Here is a 21,995-nt window from a genome sequence, read left to right on the forward strand (position 1 = left end):
AAGATTTAATTATTTTTAATTATATATATGTGTCTGCCTGTAGGTTTGTGCAAGAAAGCAAAGGTGCCAGTGAAGGACAGAACATTGAAGCTGGAGTTACCAGTGTCTGTAAGCCACCCAGTATAGATGCTAGGAACCCAAACTTGGATTGTCTACAAAAACAACATATGGGGGGGGGGGGGGGGGAGACGGACATGGAGGCAGATGTTCACGTGTCTCCACCAGTCAAAGATAGTTGATATATCTAGGTTGGGTATTGGGTTATACTTCTGATTGAGCATTACCAAACTTATAAAGCCTTTGATTAACATTTTTAAAAAATTGTATAAAAGCAAAAAGGAAATGGGGGGCATGGGATAGGAGTTTTCTAGGGAGGGGAAAGGGGGAAAGCGGATGGCATCTGAAATGTAAATAAAATATCCAATTAAAAAAAAAAGTATGCTCTTAATCCTCTGAGCCATCTTTCCAGGCCCAAATTTAAAAATTTTAAATGTCATTTATTTGGGCTCAAAACCGTATTTAGAGAGAAATTTAACAACATGTGTAAGACTAACATGATAAGAAGCAGTAAAAGAAACTAAGTTAGTTCTAAAATAATGGAGATGTCATGCTCATTCATCTGAATTCTCAAAACTGTTATGACACTGATTTTCCCCAAATTGCCAACGATTCAACACAGTTGCAATCAAAATCCCAACAAACATGCTTATAAAAACTGACCTGAGTGGGGCAGTGATAATGCATGTCTCTAATCCCAGCACTCAGGAGGCAGAGGTAGGAGAATCTGTGAGTTCAAGACCAGCATGGTCTAGAGTGTGAATTCCAGGAAAGCAAAGGCTACAGCAAGAAACCCTGTCTCTGGGGCGGTGGGGGACAAAACAAAACAAAGCAAAACAAAACCAAAACTGAAAGGAAGCTGAACATGGTAGTACACACAGCATTTGAGAAGCAGCAAGAGAATTTCCATGAGCTTAGGGCATTAAAGGGGACTAAGAGAGACCTTGTCTCAACAACTGACATGGCAATTCAAAACTGGTAAAACAAATGCCATGGTTTGAATGCAGTATGTCCTCCACAGGCTCCTGTATTGTATGTAACACTTGGCCCCCAGCTGGCAGCACTGTCTTAGGAGGTCATGGAACATTTGAAAAGGCTTAAAGGGAGCAAGTGAGCCTGATCTCCCCATAAGTAGACAAGCAGCCTCATAGTCTTAACACCACAGCTACGAGTCACTCTGGCCACCACACTTTCCACACCACTGGAACAAAAACCCTGACCTAAAACAAATCCTTCCTCTCCTGTGTTGTTTTTGCCAGTTCCTAGGTCAAAGTTAAAAACAACACAACCACTAAAACAATTTTACGAATAAACAAAGATAGGTGGACCTACTCTACCTGATTTTAGGACAGTGTAATACAGCATGCTCTTGTAATTAAACACACACAATTCAGTGTAAAACAGTAAATGTAGAATTTACACACACACACACACACACATACACATGATATTCAACAAAGGTACTAGGAAAGGAAAAGTCTCAGCAACAAATGATCCTTGGACAAACACACAGACAACAACATTGTCGTTTATAAACATTGACTCAAAACGAATCATAGGCTTATATATAAAAGGTAGACAATAATACTTCCAAAATAAACACAGAACAAAAATTCTACTAACTAGAGGTCAGTGTGATAGCTGCTGCCAAGCCTGACAACATGAGTCCAATAAGGTAGAGAGAACCAACTACTGCAGGTTGCGCACTCATGTGTGTACATGTGTGTGCGTGTGTGTAAGGATAAATTAAAGTAAAAAGGATATATATTTCACACATCTTAATTTTTTTTAATTCTGTTAAAAGATGTAGGTTTGTCAAATAATGTACAAAAACCAGATACTCTAAATGAAAACACTGACAAAGATAAATAAACCAAAATTCAAACCTGCTCTTTGAAAAAAATCATTAAAAAAAAAAAAAAAAAAAACCATAACATAGACAACTCAAAAAAAAAAAAAAAAAAAAAAGGCTTCTTATCAGAAACTGTTCTTGCTTCTTGTTTGACTTTCTTGTTTGTTATGTGTTAGGGACTCACTATGTGGCCCAAGCTTGCCTTGAGTTGGCAATCCATCTAACTCAGCCTCCAGAGCACTGGGATTACAGGTGTGTGCCAAGCCTAGTCTATCGTGAAACTATAAAGATCTCTTATATAAAAACACAAAGAAACCAATTTAAAATAGGCAAATGATTTGAGACATTTCACCAAAAACATGAATAGCCAGTAAGTAAATGAAAAATGTAAAATAGTATTAGTCACTAAGGATATGCAATTTTAAGTTATAGCATGATGCAGAGATACTCACTAAAGTGGTTCAGCTTTAAAGACTGACAACACATGTTGGTGAAAATGATGGAGAAGCCAGAACTTTCACACATACTGGTGAGATGGTTAAACCACACAATTATACTGCAAACCAGTTGTGTGACCAGGAATCCTATTTCATGGCATTTTCCCAAGAAAGCAAAAGCATGTATATTTAAAACTTGTTCAAATGTTCAGGTTTTATTCATAATTCAGCTTCAAACTTGAAACAACAAAAATATCTACCAAAAGTGAATGTAGAAAACAAAACCTACACAAACTGGAATGTATAACTTATAGACAATAAACATGGATAAATCAGAAAAGTAATCCGATGAGGGTGGGAAGAGGCAGGTACTTGTAGAAGTCTGATCTGTAACTTCAATAAATACCAGGAGAATTATGAATGTGGCCCAACACACTGGCAAATGACATGCAAGTAATTAGCCCCTACAAGAGTATGTATTATTTGATTTCATTTAAAACTTTCAAAAGTTTAGGCTACCAACAAAGAACACTCATGATGTACAACTAACTTATCATGAAAGCCACTCATCTCAAAAAAATATTTAAAAAATTAAAGAAAGTACTACCTAATAAAGTGTGTTCTAAGGTAAAGAGATCAAGAAGATGGTAGAATAGAGGGAAGAATGAAAAAAAAAAGGGTCCTTGCCTATGCGTTATACTTCAATGATACATATATCTATTACTATCAAACAAAAAATGAACCTAGCACTCTGCTGTGTAAAAAGCAGCCCTAAACACTGATTCATTAAGAAACAAGGCTCTACTGATACAAAAGGACAAGCGTTACTGTCTTTATTCATTATGAGCATATTAAAGAAGACTCAACCACTTCCAATTTAATTTCTTCACCCTAAGAACAAAGTCCAATACTCAAAATCCAGGCCTTCGTGTGAACACCTACAGTCTGGTCTCAAGCTTTGACTACCTTAAGCTTTTTTTATTTCTAGTCAAAACATGTACTCTGTACACCTCTGACTGTTTTAGTCTTTCAATTCTTTTACTCAAAATCTTTCTATGCAAAATGCCTTTATGCATGTTTAATTTTTAAAACAATTTCTCTCTAGCTCAGATACCATGCATCATGAAGCATCCCCCATGACCTGCACACACCTCCTTCCTGAACTCTGTGGTCTATCACTATGTCTAAAAATTACATGACATTTATCAATAAATCACGATAATTAATAGACATTATCCTTCCCACTACCTCCTAGTAGCAAAGAACTACCTCATATATGTTCCTATTCTAAGTCAACACAGAAAGGGGTAAAGAATAGAACCCATAAAAGGAGATAGGGTTCAGAGAACAAAATCAAAATAAATTACCTTGGGGAGCTTCAGATTTCAGCCAAAGTAAAATAAGTTTGGGGCAGGGGCTCAATAAAAAGTATTAATTTTTGCAAATGAACAGTAAGGAAGAAATAAATCCAAGATGTGCTTTTTCCAGTAACATGGATCTGGAACTAGGCACTGGAGCTGGATTCTCCTCCATGTATCACATGTCCAAACAGTCCACAAAGACTGTGCGCAAACTGTAGAAGAAATGATAAGCACATCACACAAGAATGCCTGTTCAGTGCATAGACATAAGGCCTGCTTAATACGGAAACTATGAAAAAGAAATGAAAGCTATGACGTTCCAATGACAAGTATATGGTCATTAGGGATTCATACTTATTACATTTAAATAGTATTCAAAAGCTAGGTGGAGAACTCTTAAATAGTCATTACAGCAAGGTTTTAATTCATGTTATAAATTAGAAACAACATACAATGCTCAAGACCATAAAACTGAAACAAACAAACAAAAAAAGGTGGAAGGAACAGTATAACTTGATCTTCAAGGATTAACATCACAAGTTACCTTTTCAGAAAATGCCACAGAAAAGATTGCTATCAGAATAAAAAGTACCATGTGGAACCCATGGCTGATAGAGTAAGCCCTATAACTCACATTTTAGTAAAAGCAAGGCATTCTCAATTTATATTAATGGACATAAGCCTTTAAATTAACAACACTGCTTTTCAGGAAAAAAAGCATTATGATTCTAATAATAATCCAGAACTAGCATGTACATGCTATGAGAAAGAGGCAAGAATATTTAGTGTTCATTTGTTTATTTCTACTCCAAAACATTCTAGAGCCACTAGCTAGCTCATCAGTGAAAGGTGACAGCCATAGTCTCTCCCTAACTAAAAGCTTTATAGCAACTGACAGATTAAGTCAATTGATGCCCTACTTGAAGTAAAGATTTCAGAGTGCAATTGTGGCGCTTTAACTTACTCTAAAATATTCCACTTAACTGTTTTTAATGGAAAGAAAAACCACACACTATAACCTGAAGACAAAGAATGATGTTACTGCAGAACATCTGTGAACAAAGTCTGTGCAACCAAAACCTTACACTTGATTTCTGGAGCTGCTACATATTGCTAACACGTGGCTTTGTAGAAAAGAGGCTAGCAAAGGAGCCTAAGAGCCATTCTGAAAGAACATCAAAAACACAAAAGGCACTATAAATCTTTTAAGTATTGGGAGAATGTCTGGGCAGATTAGAACACATATGGAAGAATTCCAAAATCCTGGTGTCATGAAGAAACAGGAGTAACTTAAGAAATCTAAGTGCCAGGTAAAAGAAAACTCTGAAACATAGCTCCCATAGGAACAGGGCAAAAATGTAGAGAGAAAAATATCATTGGCAACAATGATATTTTAAAACAAAATAGAAAATGGGAAAATGTATTGTTGTAAAAGAAAAAGAGAATCATAAACCTGGGATTCTTTAACCCTTCTCCAACCATTAAAACAGACAAAAAATATTTAATTACTTAAAATTAACAAAACAGTCCACACTTACAGTAGAGGAAATTATTTACCTATAAGCACTGTATATTCCCTCAAAACATGAATTTTTTTTGTTTTGTTTTGTTTTTCAAGACAGGGTTTCTCTGTGTATCCCTGGCTGTCCTGAAACTCACTCTGTAGACCAGGCTGGCCTCGAACTCAGAAATCTGCCTGCCTCTGCCTCCCAAGTGCTGGGATTAAAGGCGTGCGCCACCACTGCCCGGCAAAACATGAAAAAATTTAAAGTCCAGAAAAAAGAGAAAACAGAGATTGATATATATCAAATGGGGAATACCTTTTCAACCCAAAACAATCACCTCAGAGAAGGAAAAAGGGATTAAGCCATTACCTGAAAGAGAACTGAGATAAGCAAGAAAGCCACCCTGAATCAGAACTCTAAAATTAAAAACAAATAGATAAAATACACAAAGAAATAAAGTGATAGCTAAATTTAGGCTGAAAACAGAGGAAAGATACAAATCATTACAGAAATGCAGTACAAATAGCAAGCTATCTCCAACTCAACAGACATACATCAGTTCACACAAACAGCAAGCTATCTCCAACTTAACAGACATACAACAGTTCACACAAACAGCAAGCAATCTCCAACTCAACAGACGTACAATAGTTGGCACAAACAGCAAGCTATCTAACTAACTCAACAGACATACAACAGTTCACAAAAACAGCAAGATATCTCTAACTCAACAGAGATACAACAGTTCACCACATATCTTTTGTTTTTCTTTTTGAGGTAGGGTTTCTCTATGTAAGAGCCCTGACTGTCTTCTGTAGACCAGGATGGCCTCAAACTCAGAGATCCACCTGTTTCTGCCTACTGGGTGCTGGGGAAAAAAGTGAGAGCCACCACTGTCTGGCATGATCTAGGTTAATGCTGTCCTCTTAAACAAGAAGTCAAGGCTCTCTAGAAAAGATGATTCTAGAGTTGAGATGGAGAGATGTATGTATGTATAAATGTATGGATATATGGATGGATGGACAGACAGACGGACAGACAGACAGAAATAATGATCCTGAGTTTCTTGTAAGAAAGGTTCAAAAATGATAGGGGGGTAGGTCAGAAGGACACAGGAGCAGGGGACGAGCTTCCTAGTGGTCAAACCAGAACAATCTGAGCAACATGATCTATAGTAACATCAACTATGACCTACAAAATAACATGGACATCTTTGAGTCTTTACTGATAAAAATGAATCAACATGGAAGTGAAGGACCACCTCTTCATTACAGAAGACTGTCAATTAATATATAGTTAAGGGTCAAAGAAACTACAAAATCACCACTAGGTAAATTCTACAGTGGTAAAAAATGCTGTAAGTCCCACTGATAGATGCTAAAATAAATGGATGAGTGTAAAGAGATACCGGAAATTACCAGATCCTCAAAAAAAATTTCCCTGAAGATATATATCAATTATAAAGAAGAAAAACTCTGACTTCATAGAGAAGACAGCAAACACCTCCTTAATTAAGGAAACAGATTAACATCAGTAATAAGACAATGACATTATATTCTCCAGATACAAAACATACCTCCTGATAGAAAGCCATCACTTCATGTCACCATCACCCCCACCCTCCAATGCTGGGAATCAAACCTAGAGCTTTATACATACTGCAATAGAGCTCTAGACCAGTCCCCCACAAGCATTACCCTTTTGACTAATTTCTTCCCAAGCTTAAGATGTTTCAATTTTCATTGGATAAAATACAAATACCTTACTTAACAAAGTTTAAGGTTTTCCATAATCTGGTCCCTATTTAACCTGATCCTCCACTACTATTTGTGCATGTCCTCTCTTCCACTTCCATTTTGCTTCTTTAAAGCAATCTGAGCTCCTGACCCTCACATTTTTTGTATTATTTTTCTTAAAAGATGGTCTATCTTCATTTATTTAGAAGATTTATAATGGGTGGGTCCTTGTGTTTTGTACTTCTTTGGGTCTTGTTTAGACAGCCATGTTGCTAAGGTATCATGTTTACCTTCCCTGTTACTTCTTGGAGACACAATGGCACAGTGAAATTCCTATTCTTGGACTCTTACAAACTTGCTGCCCACTCTTCTTAGACGTTTCCTCAGCCTTAGAGCAGGAGTTGTGCTGAAGATGTATCAATTAGACTTCAATTCAGTTATCAATTCCTTGAGGCTAAATATTGCAGGCTTCACTGCACACATTAAAAACATCAAAATCAACCAACCAAAGTGGATTACAAACACATTATCTCCAACACTCTCAAGCTAAAAAAGTCAAGCTTTGTTCACATGTATTCCCCAGCACTTCACCCAATGAAACAAATAAGGTACTGAGAACCAAAGTAACAAAGTAGTTAGAAAAAAAGGTCTATCTTTATGATTCCTAACTCAAGAGCATTCTTAGCCCGAAACATGTGGCACTTCATTTTACTTCCATAAAAATAAAAAAAAAATGTTAATTAGATATACAACATGTAACAAAATTAATAAAGTTTTAAATGTCACCTCATTTTATAATTAAAATGATGCCCATAAAAATTACCATTTGGTAAAGAACAAAACATTATAAAGCACCAATGTCAAGATTATGTATTTTATGGTTCCTTCCAGTCTGGGCTCAGGAACTGAGCAGATCCAAGACGGCAGCTCTGCCCCCAATCACACAGAACCCAGAGGAAGCAGGGCTCCCAGGAACTCTAATCCGGGCAGTATCTTAGAATTTGAGGAGAACACAGGTAAACAGGTAGAAGCCCTTAAAGAGGAAACACAAAAATCCCTTAAAGAATTACAAGAGAACACAACCAAACAGGTGAAAGAATTGAACAAAACCATCCAGGACATAAAAATGGAAGTAGAAACAATCAAGAAATCACAAAGAGAGACTACGCTGGAGATAGAAAACCTAGGAAAGAAATCAGGAGTCACAGACGCAAGCATCACCAACAGAATACAAGAGACAGAAGAGAGAATCTCAGGTGCAGAAGATGCCATAGAAAATATTGACAGAACTGTCAAAGAAAACGCAAAATGCAAAAAGTTCTTAACACAAAATATCCAGGAAATCCAGGACACAGTGAGGAGACCAAACCTAAGGATAATAGGTATAGATGAGAGTGAAGATTCCCAACTTAAAAGGCCAATAAATATCTTCAACAAAATTATAGAAGAAAACTTCCCTAAAGAAAGAGATGCCCATAAACATACAAGAAGCCTATAGAACACCAAATAGATTAGACCAGAAAAGAAATACCTCCCGTCACATAATAATCAAAACACCAAGTGCACAAAACAAAGAAAGAATATTAAATGCAATAAGGGAGAAAGGCCAAGTAACATATAAAGGCAGACCTATCAGAATTACACCAGATACCATAAAAGCTAGAAGATGCTGGACAGATGTCATACAGACCCTAAGAGAACAAATGCCAGCCCAGGCTACTATACCCAGCAAAACTCTCAATTACCATAGATGGAGAAATCAAGATATTCCATGACAAAACCAAATTTACACAATATCTTTTCACAAACCCAGCATTACAAAGGATATTAGCAGGAAAGCTCCAATACAAAGAGGGAAATTATACCCTAGAAAGAGCAAGAAAGTGACCCTCTTCCAACAAATCCAAAAGAAGATAGCCTCACAAAGATAACTTCACCTCTAATAACAAAAATAACAGGAGACAACAATCACTGTTCCTTAATATCTCTTAACATCAATGGACTCAGTTCCCCAACTAAAAGACATAGGCTAATGGACTGGATACATAAACGGGACCCAGCATTTTGCTGCATACAGGAAACTCACCTCAGTGCAAAGACAGACTCTACCTTAGCGTAAAAGGCTGGAAAACAATTTTTCAAGCAAATGGTCCTAAGAAACAAGCTGGAGTAGCCATTCTAAAATCTCCAGCCCGAGAACACAAAGGGGAGAGGGGGGAACTCATGGCTTCACCTGTATAGGTAGTTGAGGGTGGCCTTGCCAGGCATCAGTGGAAGTGGACAGCCTTGGTACCTGAAAGTTTGGATTCCCTAGTGTTGGGGAATTTCAAGAGCAGGGAGGCAGGAATGAGAATATGGTGGGAGCACACCCTCATAGTAATTGGAGGGGGGGAATGGGGTAAGGGGTTAGGCATCAGTGGAAGTGGAGGGCCTAGGTGCCCGAAAGTTTGGATTCCCTGATGTTGGGAAATTTGAGAGCAGGAAGGCAACAATGGGAGGATGGTGGGAGCACACCCTCATAGAAACTCCCAGAATTATATGGATTAGACATGACAGAGACAGGCCGCCAGAAGACTAGATTCCAGAATTCAAACAAACAATTATCTTGATACTAAAATTTGTTTGAGAATTGTATATTGCAGAATACACAGCCTCAGTGTATCTACTCATCAGTGAGCTGAGCAGACCTGCTCAAACCTCTGATGTCCTGGAATTCCAGCTGGATGCAGTGAAGATACAGTGTCAGAGGTTTATCAATTTACTCTTCCCCCAACCCCTCTTCTAATATCTCAACACCCATAATCAGCTTGAAGAAGTTAATGAAGAGTCGGCGCCCCTATTCCCTGGGCTTGGGAACTGAGGTGGTTAATATTGGGCTGTCTTTCTAGGGAAAAGTAGTGGTTTTTGTGGAACAGGGAGGATTAGCTAGGATTTATTGCATAGCCATAACCTACTGGTAGAAATATGTATAATTGTTATTAAGCTGAAGTTATAATTTCTTAAATGGTACAAAATTTATTTTGATTTCAAATTTAAGGTTTTCATTGGTACAAGCTTCTTATTAATATAAAAGTGAGATGAATATTGTTACTATCATAGGCATTGCGCCTGTATAACACATTTAGGAATACAAGGCTTAGACCCAGTCATTCTTTAACTTTTTTAACTTATTTGGGATGGTTAGCCTGTGAGTTAAGGGCCTATAGCAAATTCATGGCTTTGAGTTTATTGTTAGGGTGTTTTCTATATTTTCTTTAGAAGTAGCTGAGAGGAGTTAACAGACAACAGTCCAGATTACCTTACATAAATAGTTGGTTTTCAAAACATCAGAAATCCACAGAATTGACGTTACAAACATTTCTGTATTAATGTTCATTTTGATTAGAGACCTGTCTGCTCCTGACAACTTCCTGTCTTGGATTCTAAGAAGAAATTGAGCATCTTTGGAGTTATTCCAATTGTGGTGAGTCAGCCACTAGGCAAGAATTGCCTCTTTCCATCTACAGACAAATCACTGTCCAGAAAAGGACACACTTGCAGAGTAGTCAACTGATTATATCTGCCAAGACAGAGTAATCAGCCCTTAATAATTCTGCATCACTAGGTCTGTCAGATGATCCTGGGCCAGAAGGCTGAAGATTGGATGCTCCAACGTTCTGTAGTATAGGGACTGTCTAGGTGTTCAGCGGTCTCTATAAATTGGCTATGTTTTAGAAGCTATGCTTTGTGCTTCCCATAATTTCAGTTAACTCAGTCATTTTGGATTTCTGATGGGGTTGAAAACTTATAGTCTCATAGCCAATCTTTGCTATTTACTTTAAGAGAAAAGATTTGAGAGGATGGTTTTCAAATGACATTCATTCTAAAGCCAAGAAAAAAAAAAAAAAAGCCAGGTTCAGAACCAAGTCTTTTATTTAGGAGAGATGACAGAGGTTCTGCTTAGTCAACAAAATGATGGACTGGGTATTAGGTCTATCTTGCACCTTACTGACATAAATTGGTATAGTTATGCTCTAACTGTATTTTTGAGAGAAAAGTCTTATTTTAACAGGAAGGATGATTATGTAGGAGGAGCTAAGGTGGGAGGAGTAAGAAGAGGAGGAGGAGGAGAGGAGGAGCTAGATGATGAGAGAGAAAGAGAGAGCGGGGGCCAGACATGGAGGCAGATGTTCACATGTCCCTGCCAGTCAAAGATAGTTGCTATATCTAGGTTGGGTATTAGGTTACACTTCTGATTGATAATGAGCATTACCAAACGTATAAAACCGTTGGTTAACATTTTAAAAATTGTATAAAAGCATAAAGGAAAAGGGGGTATGGAATGGGGGGGGAATGGAGAAAGGAGATGGCATCTGAAATGTAAATAAAATATCCAATAAAAAAGTGGAAAAAGAAAAAAAAAGAAAAAAGATTATGTATTTTAATCACAATTAGATATTTAAAAGTGAAAAAATTTAGTTTATCATTTATTCTATAATAAAGTTTAAATCCAAATATGTAAGTTACCAACTCACTTAAAAGAACAGATTCCACAAAATTAAAACATAACAAACAACAGAGAATTAATTTTGATATGAGAGACAACAATGAACCATTTGGATACTATATACTATAAACACATGTCTAACCACCATTTTCAAAGTATTATAAAACACTCTTGTTGAGCATATGAAGACTTGTGAAATAGGATTCCTACTGCCATAAAGCTCAAAACACAATTTGGAAAACAAGGACAACTACTGAAGAATCAGGTACAAAGAATCATGCATTTCCTAAGATTAACATTTTAAAAGGCTGGATATTTAGCTTGTTTTATTGACAGCAGGCCTAGTATGCGCAAGCCCCTGGATTTGATGGTGGAGACGGGGACTTTCTTCTTCCAAGTTTTGGGAATGTGAAGACAAATTACAATCTACCAACATAAACTCAACATTTCTTAGCTTGACAAGTGAAAAAGGCTTTAAAACAATACAAACTATCTACTGCCCAGTTCTTGGTTTCTTTATACTTAAAGGAAGGGAGGAGAGGTGCTGCTGAAGAGATGGCTCAGCACTGGCTGCTCTATCAGAAGCCCTGGCACAATTGTCTAATTTCAGTTCCAGGGAATCCAAGGTTCTCTTCTGGCCTTTGGACACCAGGCACTCAAATGATACAAAGATATACATGCAGGTGAAACACTCATACACATAAGATAATTTTTTAATAAAAATAATCATGTTATGGCATTCTAAAGTAGCACCAAGAAAATCGTAAGATTAGCCCAGACTATCTTATTGTTCTACAAAATAAGGAAGTAATCAAAAAATAAAACAGAACACATTAAAACAATGAGTTAAGCCGAAGAGTTAACACTGACCACATGTGATTAGTTTGAAACATTTTTCAAAATAAGTTAAGAACAATAATAGAGAATAACCAATATGATTAAAATAAGAACCCATGAATTCATATTAGTATCAATGAAACAGCTAAGAAAGAAAATCCACTTACAACAGAACTAAATAATGTTTTAAAAAGAGGGGAATAGAAACTCACCATTTGCAATCACTATATGTGTACCTGACCCAAACAAGAATCATCAAGGACCACTACAACCTATTACCTAAACATTTTTGGGTAAACTGAAGCAGATGCTTCAACAACAAAGGAGACACTGACTGGCATCTTTTATAAAAAGTTTTGGAAAAAAACTGGCAGATAAAGTTTCCACTGAACAATCCAAGTAAACAGCACCAGCACCAGCATCATCAGACTGGCATCAACTACCTCAGAAGCACATGTCATCACATACCATGAGATTATGCCAGAGGACATTACCTGAATGTAATTACAAAGATGCAAAAGAACAAATCTTTTTTGTTTGTTTGGGGGGTTTTTTTGTTTGTTTTGTTTTGTTTTTCAAGACAAGGTTTCTCTGTGTAGCCCTGGCTGTCCTGGAACTCACTCTGTAGACCAGGCTGGCCTCGAACTCAGAGATCCACCTGCCTCCCAAGTGCCAGGATTAAAGGCATGTACCACCACTGCCTGGCAAAAGAACAAATCTTGACTGACAATCCTACCAAAATAAAGGCTGTACCTCTTTAATACTACTGTTACAACCAAAAATGGTTAAAGAACTGTTTCAGATTTAAACAATGGAAGAGCTACTGACAACTACATACAACACATCAGAAGAAAAAAATGTTCTTAAAAAATATTAATGGCACAACTGGAGAGTATTTCAATATGAATTGTATCATATAATAATATCAAGATTAAATTTCTTACACCCACCATATGGTGGTTATGGAAGAATGTGTTCCAGTTATTAAGAGATACTAGGTGAAGCATTTAGGAGGAAAGGATCACAAGGTACATAACTTACTTTCAACTCAATAATAAAAATAATGAAAAGAAAAGGATGAAAAAAGGGGGTGGGCAAAAAGAGAAGAGGAAAAGGACACAGCAGGCTCCTGACATCACAGGACAGTGTATGCTAATGACATATGATTCTTATGTCAATTCCTTGTTAGCAATGTACATTTCTAGCCATTACTATACAGGCGCCTGTACATTAAGTCTTAGCTGTGTTTCTGATCTTAACCAAACAAACATGCAGGCCCTGGAATCCACCAGAAGATGTAATCAGGGAGCTTCGAACTGTGAATAAAGTAATAATGTTTCTAGAATCTGTGGTCACTTTACAAACACAAAGAGTGACAAAAAATAAAGTGACCAAGCAAATGTGGCAGATGTTGACAGCTTATCAATATAGGTGAGAGGTAGACGGGAAGTCACTGTGTCACTCTTTTACTTTCTCAAAGCTGGAATGTTTTCCAAAATCATTTTTTTAAGTCTTCTGTCAATACTAAAATTTTACATTAGGGAAAGTAAGCCATATCTGAAAGAAAAAAAACAAAACTTAACTAGCTTCTTCATTCCCTTTCATAATTAATGTCATCAAATTAAATCTATCAGCATTAACAAGAGGTCTTCAGTATCAAAACAAACAGTATGCTAAAGTAGTACCCAATTTCCAAAGCCCAACTCTAAGTCAGCTGTTCGTCATGTGGGATGATTTTTCACTGTTACAAATGGCCAGCAGGTTCCTAGACTGGCCACACGAACTACAGTATGTTTCTTGAATGCTGTGTTCAACAGGAGCCTTTCTGAAACAGCATGTGAATTAGCTGGATAAAATGAAGGGAATGGGAGCAGGAAGAAGGTTTATTAGTAAAGAACAATAACATTATTATTTCCAAACAAATAAATACAGCCTTAAGATAGAAGGGCTGCCATCACCCTATGAGAAAGCAAACTGATTCCCAGGAAGTGCCACTAATCCCCATAAGCTCTCAAATTCCTTTATAATGCTGATGAAATATGCTAATTCTTACAGAAAATGTATATTTGGGTTTATGATCAAAAAAGAAAAATTTTTTAATCTGAGTTGAGAAAATGGGTTGCTGGTTATTTCAGTTAATAAGAGCAACCAAATAAATTTCACTTCAACATTTCCTCAGAACTCACTCCTTATCAATAGGATAGTGGATACAGACCATAAGAGACCTGGTTCCTGATCTAGCAGAAGAGAGTAGCATCCATTACAATACCCCAAAATGAGATTTATTCTGCAAATAATGTATGTATCCAGGGCTTTGGAAAGCATACAAGAACAGGAAAGAAAACTCATCAAGAGAGATTAAAACTGGAATCACAGACGAGATAACATTTGAGCTAGTACTTAAAGGATAAGTAGTTCAGTAAGTCTATGAGCAAGGGAACATTTCAATCACTGGAGGGGGAAAAAAAAACGTGAACAAAGATACAGAAAAACATTCATCCCAATAATCAACATCCAGGCAGTGTACTGTTAATGACTGACAAGGCCGATCTGCCTTTGTGGAGTTCATAGTCAGATAATGGAGAAAGACCACAAATATAGAGATAACTGAACAAATCAAACTACACAAATTTAAAGTGTTTTAAAGGAAACGATCCATGTATACACGTCCTCATTGGATATTTTTTTGAAGGGGGAGGGAGAGTCAATTTGACACTGAAAAGAATTTCAATTGAGAAAATACCTCTACCAGACTGTTCTATGGGCAAAGTATTTTCTTGATAAATTGTTAATGTAGGAGGGCCCAGCCCACTACAGGTGTTGCCACTCATGGACAAGAGTTCCAATGTTGTATAAGAAAACATTGTGGGGCAGGGGAACGGCGCTGGCGAGATGGCTCAGCAGTTAAGAGCACTGGCTGTTCTTTTAGAGGTCCTGAGTTCAATTCCCAGCGACTACATAGTGTCTCACAACCATCTATAAAGAGATCTAATCCTGGCATGCAGGTATACATGTACACAAAGCAGTCATGTATCTTAGACAGACATTTCATTTAAAGAGAGGGAGGGAGGGAGGGAGGGAAGGAGGGAGGGAGGGAGGAAAAAAAAAAAAAGGCAGGCAGGCAGGCTGGACCAGGTAGTGGTGGCACATGCCTTTTATCCCAGCACTCAGGAAACAGAGGCAGGAGGATCTCTGTGAGTTCAAGGCACATCCAGCTCCAGGAGACCCAGGACTGTTACACAGAGAAACCATGTCTCAAAAGCCAAAAAGATAAGCAAAAAAGCGGGGTGGGTAAGCCATGGACAGACAGCAAGCCAGTAAGCAACATTCCTCCTTAGTTTCTATTTCAGTACCTGCCTCCAAACTCTGCCTTGAGTTCCAAACACTTGGATGAAAGCTAGAGGATCAGGAACTCAAAGTCATCCTCTGCTACATGGCAAGTTCAAGACCAGCCTAGGTTTGTTTCAAAAGTGAGGGACCAGGTGTGAAGGTAGTGGAAGAGCTCGCAGGAAATCCACTGGAGTAAATTACATAAAAGACAGTAACTTAGAATGAAGAAGCAATAGACTAAAAGATGTACTGAAAATAAATCATGAAGAACAGGAGTTGTGGGTGAATTAGATTTGAGAATGAAACAAGAATATTATATTTCTGGCTTGAATGAAGTAATGCACTAAGATAGGGAAGATCAGTAGAAATACAAGATGGTGGAAGAAAGGAGGAAGGGGGAAGGAATAAGGAATAATGAAGAGGAAAATCTGGCTCTATTTCAGCTATATTATGTTTAAGGTTCTAAATGAATGTCTAAGTAGACAGCAAGCTCAGGAGAATTCTAAGCTAGAAAGTTAAAAAATAGAAGTCATCACCTTGAAAACATGTGGCTATTTCAGTGAAGAGCACACAGCTGGTCTAGGCTAAGGCAGAGAAACCAAAGGTTAATGGCTGAGGTATATCTGGAAAGTCTGAAATGGAAGGATCTTATTAGGTAAACCACTGGCTAACAACTGCAGGCACAGAAGCAGAAAAATAACAGTGCAAAGTAAATTACTGCATGCTATAAAATCAGTCATTCTACTATACTCACACATCTTACTCAATCCTCTCAACAACTCTATGGAGTCGATATTATGATTCGTACTTTACATAATGAAGGAGCCTCAAACATATAGAGGCCTTCTCAAAGAACACTAAATAGACTGCTTATTTTCACTTAACAGTCAGATTTTAGAGGGCAATCTCTTAACCTTGCCTTACAGCCCCTCTACTGATCTTTCACATGCCTTCAAAGTTTATGTTTCTGGTTTTGGTTTTAAACAACTGGCATACAGGTGTAGAGATGGCTCTGTGGTTAAATGTACTGCTCTTGCGGAGAGTAACTGTTCCTATCCCCAGCATCCACATGGTGGCCTACAACCATCCTTAACACCAATTCCAGAGGATCCAACACCCTCTTCAACCTCTGAGGATACATATGTATATACATATGCAGCCAAAGTACACATAAAATAAATTTTTAAAAAGAGAGAACAGGCATATTGGTCTGAATTTTAGAAATACACTCTAACCTTACATAGTAGATAAATTTCTGGGAGTAAGGACCAAAGGTGAGACAGGCAAATACAGCATTATATAATGCCAGACAGAGTAACTTGTTTTCAGTAAGCCCACATTACAAGTTATCTTAACAGGTCAAACAGAAAGTAGTTCTTTTGCTCAAAGAGTCATCTCTCAAACAAACCCAAGTCTAAAGTGCATATGCACGCTGTTGGTCACAACACAACAAGGGAAAGGGCCAGCTTATACAACACAAACTCACCATCCATTACTGAAAACATTTCTCAAAGCATAAAATTTTTACGGAATTTTTTTAATCCACAAAGTCTGTATTTCATCTTAGAAAATAAAACTAACATGAATTGGAAACAGCCATTAAAAGATGTGCTTGTTTTGAGGGCTGGATATGGCTGTGGTATAGAGCACCTGACTCACATTAGTGAGACCCTGGGTTTGATCCATTTAAGAAAAGATATGCCTTGACTGATATTTTCTAGCAAATTGATTAATGTCTGATTTTCACCTATGTTAGGAAGGTGCTCTCTGCCACAGTCATCAGGCATACATATACAAACATGTATGCAAATATGTAAAATAATCATAAATATTTTAAGGAAAAAAGAAAGTGCCCTCTGGCTTCTGCACCACCAAGTGTTAACTAGTGTTAGCAAATCACCTAGTACTATACAACACTATATAAATAATAGTATTCCATCCCCCACACACAGCCTAATATTTTAAACTTAGATACTTGTGATTTTACCTTTAGTTACTATTAAGACACCCCCACATTAAAATTAAATGTAATATTTATCAATTAAATTCGGTTAATACAAATATTGCTAAATCTATAAAAATTAAAAGTATTTATTAAATTAATGCCAGTACAGATCCTATGCTCTAATGTAATACTTTCTAATTAACAAATGAGCTTACACTATTTAATTATAGTAAACTGGAAGAGGGTGCACTTATTATTGGTACACAGATAAAATAAATACAGATGAAATCATTTAGTTTCACAGACCAGGCAAATGAAGTATGAAAAAAAATATAGATTACTTACTAATGTAAAGCTATTTCAACTATAGTTATTTCAGGTATGTTGAACAAATACTTTTTTTCTGATTTCAAATGTTAAAGACCACACATCTTGAAAAGAGCTCTCATAACTAATACAAGACTTAATTCACTGAAGAATTAGAAAATTACTTACATTCAAATCTAATTCAAAACAAAATTTGGGGAGAGTGAGACTAGAAGCAAGTCACAATTGCAGATCAAAAACTAAAGTAAACTAATCCAGTGAAAACTAATCCAGTGAACATAGTACGGATGATCTTGAGTGTGAACTGACACTGGCACTGGGATAGTTTATCAAAATACACATGAGCATTTTCCGCTACCGAGTTCTTTGTGTCACAGGGCATTCTCACACTTCTCATACAACGGTCACAGAAGAAGATCCATGGAAGCAGGAAGGAAGGAGGAGACGGGGTAATATGCACTCTTGTACATTAAGGCTCAAGCAGTGAACTCATCTCATTTAAATTCTACTGCCATGGGACAAGTGGCACAATTCTTTTCCATTTTATTGGTGTTATTTCATTAATTTTGTCAGTAGTAAAGTTAGCATCTAAATCAAGATCTGACAAAAAAAATCAAACAGCCTTTCTTCAAGGTTTGCAAATCAGAATCCTTTCATGAGATTATCTATCTTAAAAATTCATTCAATTTCCCTATTTACTCTTCTTTAACTACTTAAATTGGAAAAGAAATCATGTCTCAATTTATAAAGACCACATTTATGAATCTTTTTAATCTTGGGAAAAGGCAATAGGATCATTTTCAATACACAAAGCAGTATTCCCGCTGCCCCTTCAGTGTTAAAAAGCTTAGCTAGACTTTGTAACATTCCTACGAACCTTGAGCTTATCTTTAAAGGGGGGGGGGATGATATAAGACACAATGTTTGAAATTTAAATGCCTCAGAAAATCCATAATTTCATCAGAGTATTATAATGGAATCCTCTTCTTACAGACTAAAAGATGCAAGAGGAAAACTGAGGGTTTTCCAAACAGACTGACAAACATGCTACTTCCCCAAAACAAATCTGATTGTGGACTCCTCCTAAATCAGAAGACAATCTACTAAGATCTAACTACACGAGCAAACTTCACCTTCAAATATAAAGCTGTAATTTAAAAAAAAAAAAAAAAAACCAGAATCAGCATTTGAAACATTTAAAGGACTTTACTTCCAATTACATTTACCAAAACCAAAATAAAGAAAAACAAAACAAAATCCCTTTGTCATTTACCTGCTATGAAAACATAAAAACTTTAGAGAATTAAATTTTTCTCATGGTATAATTCAAACGCTGACATTACAATCATTTTTAAGCCTCAGAAAGCTATCCTTTCTTTGATCATTCTCTAATTCTTCAATTTAAAATCTTATAGGTTAAGTGCAATTTTACCTTCATGAAAGACTATGATCTTATGTGCAGCAACAGTATGAATTGAAGGAAATGGGTAAGTACAGTTGAACTTAGAGGTCACCATTCTTCACAAACACTGACTGTTTTAATACATAAATATCTTTGGAAACCTTCTTACAAGAATTACTAATATATAGTCTGTAAGCATGCAAATAGCCAGTTTTGGCTTTTCAAAGTGCTTTCAAGATTTTAACATTATCCTCTCAACTTCCCAACAAGAGTTAAAGTAAAAGTAATTCCAACTCAATCAAGCGACAACAAACACTAATTTTATTGTCTTACACAACATGCAGATATGTCCCAGTAAACATTCCATTTGTATATTACATTTACTATAATTTAAATCATCTTTAAGGGAGCATGTCTCCCTAAAAGTTGCCATTTACAAGAAAAAATCATCAGTGCTCTCCAAAAATATACAAAAAACAAGACGAAAGTGTATATACAAATGTCATAATAGCATTAATAGTTACTCCATCCTCATTTCCTAAATTCACAGGAAAAGAAATGTCATCTTAGTATGTTAAAAAAAAAAAAAAAAAAAAAAAAAAAAAAAAAAAAAAAACACTACTTTGTTTACCTTTTCCTCAGACTGTCCAAGTACTGCCAAGGTAACATAGATTTTAAAACTGACAACTAGACTACTTAGCAGTTGCCAAAACAACGCAGCTGGATTCTTAAAGGGAAAGTACTCTTGTGTAATATACACCTAATTACTGCTTTAGAGAACCTCACTGTCATCAGTAAAGGATGTTACAAGAAAGACATAAGAGAAACACAGTGTGCTGCGCTACAAACTTGAAAACTGTTATACAATATTAGTTTTAAAATATGTATACAGTTGTCAACACATCACAGCGGGTCTTTCTAATTTCAATTTCTGGAATCCCAATTTCAAAGTAAACTAACATACAGGTTAACGCACTGGTGTATTCAGTCTACACTCGGTTCCCTTCTGGATCACGATGACAGAGGCTTCTGAGCTGGGGGACCTATTTAAGGTCCGAGTGAGCAGGAATCTGATAGTTACACTTTCCCAGGAGGAAATGCTAATTCAGAAATGCTCACCTTTCCCAAACTTGTCTGCAATATCACTGATCTTTAATCCTCAACTGTCCAAAATCAGATGACATCGAACCCAAAAGCAAAGTTTCCATCTCACCCTGCGCCCCTTGAGCGGCAGAATCTACCCGATAGCAAAGAGCGGGTCCCTTCTGCAACCCCTATTCCCAAGACCTTTCCCCGCACCCGCAGGTGCTCGAACCCGGCCACCCCCCGGGCCAGTCCCTGACACACACCCTACCACCGACATCCCCGCGGGAGAGTTCAGACCTCTACCTCGCGCCCCAGCGAACCCACCCCACCCCCCAAGCAGAAGTGGGGGAACTTTAAGTGCGACCTCAGGGCCGGACACTCCCCCCCCCCCGCACTGGCGGTCTACCGAGCGGGGAGACCCCCGAGGTTCGCAACGCTGGAGGAATGGACCGAGTGGCTCCGCGGCCCCCTGGGAACTCCGTCAACTTTCAGGGAGGAGCGGGGCGGCGCGGCGGGGGGGCCCCAGAGGTAGCACTCTCAGGGAGGCGGCTCACGACAGCCCCCCGCAGGCTCCCGCCGCCGCGCCCGCAGCCCCCCGGGCTCACCCCGGGGCACCCCGCCCCCAACGCACGAGGCCGCGCCCCTCCGATTTCCCGAGGGCCCCGCCGCCCTGCTCCTAGCCTCGCCCCGGTCCCCGGAGTCCCGCGGGCACCCCTCCTCGGCCTCGCCGGGGCCCCTCCGTCGTTGCGCCCCCCCCCACCAGCGCGGCCCGACCCCCTTCCCAGCCGCCGCCACATCCCCGAAGCCCGCAGCCCCTCACCGAGTCTCCGCTACAGCCGGCGGGCGCGCACACGCCGCAGCCCCGGCCCGGCCCGCCACAGCACTCCGCGCAGCCCGGAGCCGCCTCCTTCAGCCCGGGACTCGCCGGGACATCCGCGCACGGATCCCCACACCGGGGCTATTTTTAGGAGTCAGGCCTCGGCCAGACCGGAACTCGTTCTTCGCGGCGCGCGTGCGCACAGCGAAGACGTCTTGGTGTCCCTCCGCCGGCCTCGCCTCTCCCTTCCTCTCCGCTTCCTCTCTTTCTTCTCTCTCGGGCTCTCCTTTTAGGGTATATTTCTGTTCTCGGTGGGTCCTGAACGGTTTGTCATGGGCAAGACAAGGGAACAGTCAGAGAAAGCCGCGCCTTCTGAACAGCTAGCGCTGTTCCACAAGGACATGAGGGGCGGACTATGTTTTTCCGGGTGGGTGAGGCGACAGATCACCCGGCACAGGAAGGAGATGACGGCGGCTTGGCGCCGGGGCTGCAGCCTGGAGCGCGCTTCCCTCTGAAGGACCGTGTTCTCCTGGAAGGGATACTGGTCACTTGATGAGGGCCTGGGCGTGGCGGGCCGGTGGCGTCGCACCCCCGCCGCCTCCTTGACCAGCCGGGACCCACAGCTGCGGTGACGCGGCGCGTGATCGGTCCCCGCGCTTGGTCCGCGATCACAACCGAGGCCCGACACCGCGGGACGGCCCAGACGCCCTGTGTCGTGCTCGGGACCGAGGCCAGCTCCCCGCCCTCGTGCGCGCTGGGCCTGACCAGACCTCGGCTCGCCACGCCCTCACTGTGGTCAGGGCCACACCTGTGTCCA

General features: G+C 38.9%; 1 protein-coding gene across 9 annotated transcripts in view; it reads right to left on the bottom strand.

Annotated features, from left to right (window-relative positions):
• Mef2a (myocyte enhancer factor 2A) overlaps positions 1–21,710 on the bottom strand; it is a 121,615-nt gene extending 99,905 nt beyond the window's left edge. For 3 of the 9 annotated variants that reach the window (XM_076935587.1, XM_076935581.1, XM_076935576.1), the window contains exon 1: positions 21,182–21,703. The gene's annotated coding sequence lies outside the window, so the exon portion shown is untranslated. Of the gene's footprint in view, positions 1–21,181 lie in introns of all 9 variants that reach the window. The other 6 variants (XM_076935601.1, XM_076935606.1, XM_034496438.2 and 3 more) reach the window with 5 other exon arrangements.
• Positions 21,711–21,995: the final 285 nt, after the last annotated feature.

The sequence above is a fragment of the Arvicanthis niloticus genome, chromosome 1 (genome assembly GCF_011762505.2).
Source record: "Arvicanthis niloticus isolate mArvNil1 chromosome 1, mArvNil1.pat.X, whole genome shotgun sequence".
In the NCBI taxonomy this organism is placed as follows: Eukaryota; Metazoa; Chordata; class Mammalia; order Rodentia; family Muridae; genus Arvicanthis; species Arvicanthis niloticus.